At 40.3% G+C, this 1,689-nt stretch overlaps 1 non-coding gene across 1 annotated transcript; it reads left to right on the top strand.

The window, feature by feature from the left end:
• The first annotated feature begins 811 nt into the window (after nt 1-811).
• Nucleotides 812-883, top strand: trnak-uuu. The gene has a single exon. It is a non-coding gene; the product is annotated as a tRNA-Lys (tRNA).
• Nucleotides 884-1,689: the final 806 nt, after the last annotated feature.

Here is a 1,689-nt window from a genome sequence, read left to right as displayed (position 1 = left end):
CAAGTCTCTGTGGTGCAATTGGTTGGCGCGTTAGACTGTTAATTTAAAAGTTGGTGATTTGAGCCCACCCAGGAATGCTGTCTTTCTGTTTCTAGTGATGTGGAAGACCTTCCTAGCCTTACAGTAAGCTTGCTTTTGACCTGCTGTGTTTCCTGTTGTCACATGTGATTGGTGTGTTGTTGAACATGAAAGATGACAAGTTATGATACCTACTGGTAAAATGGCTGTCAATGGTCTCTGATCTTCTGTTACTCAATAGCTTGATCATTCTGTGTTCTCCAAGGAACATATAATTTATTCTTATTAATCTGGCTGGTATGACAACGTAAATGATGTCAATCTGGCATGAAAAACCTTAGCATTTATATTTATCTCGCGAGAAGGACAATGTTGGTCCAGTGTGTTTGTGTGTATATGTACGCCAATACGCCATGAAAGTGACTAGCCACTTCATCATTCTTCCGGAGTCAGTCCCCTAATTATTTTGAATGGGCTTGGCGATTATATATTACATTTGTGAAAATGCAGTTGTTTAAAATATATATTTATCAGAATATATTTGTGATTGCGGCTGAATTTACTCCTGCCAGATGCCTTTTAATATAATGTTGCGCTGACGAACATTGCGCTACATTTTTGCCCTTTTAAGGCCATTCAAAAAGCTAACAAACATTAGAAAACTATAGGTCTACTTCCTTGAAAATGTTGCTGCACTTTTGATGCACGTTAACACAACCATTGGAACAAAGTGTTGTTGTTTCGTAAACTCCATGTTCAGTTGGATGAGAGCACAAATGGCCATCGATCAAGCGTCAGTGGCGCAATTGGTTAGCGCGTTAGACTTTTAATTTAAAGGTTGGTGGTTCAAGCCCCCCCAGGGACGTCAGTTTGTTGTGCTCCATGATGTGGATGTGACATCCTGGACCTGTAATGAGATTCCTGTTATTTTGCCCCGGTCAATGCCAACACAAGCCTCTCTAGTGCAATCAGTTAGCGTGTTTGACTGTCAATCTAAAGGTTGGTGCATCATCACCACCCAGGGATGACATTTTTCAGATTGTGGAGATGTGAACTGACCCTTCCTGACTTGGCTTGAGCTTCCATGAGACTTTGGCCTGCTGAGGGTCAGTATAACCACAAGTCTCTGTGGTGCAATTGGTTGGCGCGTTAGACTGTTAATTTAAAAGTTGGTGATTTGAGCCCACCCAGGAATGCTGTCTTTCTGTTTCTAGTGATGTGGAAGACCTTCCTGGCCTTACAGTAAGCTTGCTTTTGACCTGCTGTGTTTCCTGTTGTCACATGTGATTGGTGTGTTGTTGAACATGAAAGATGACAAGTTATCATACCTACTGGTAAAATGGTTGTCAATGGTCTCTGATCTTCTGTTACTCAATAGCTTAATCATTCTGTGTTCTCCAAGGAACATATAATTTATTCTTATTAATCTGGCTGGTATGACAACGTAAATGATGTCAATCTGGCATGAAAAACCTTAGCATTTATATTTATCTTGCGAGAAGGACAATGTTGGTCCAGTGTGTTTGTGTGTATATGTACGCCAATACGCCATGAAAGTGACTAGCCACTTCATCATTCTTCCGGAGTCAGTCCCCTAATTATTTTGAATGGGCTTGGCGATTATATATTACATTTGTGAAAATGCAGTTGTTTAAAATATATATTTATCAG

This window comes from Oncorhynchus mykiss, chromosome 21, assembly GCF_013265735.2.
Source record: "Oncorhynchus mykiss isolate Arlee chromosome 21, USDA_OmykA_1.1, whole genome shotgun sequence".
NCBI lineage: Eukaryota > Metazoa > Chordata > Actinopteri > Salmoniformes > Salmonidae > Oncorhynchus > Oncorhynchus mykiss.
This window is presented reverse-complemented; position numbering and strand designations above follow the sequence as displayed.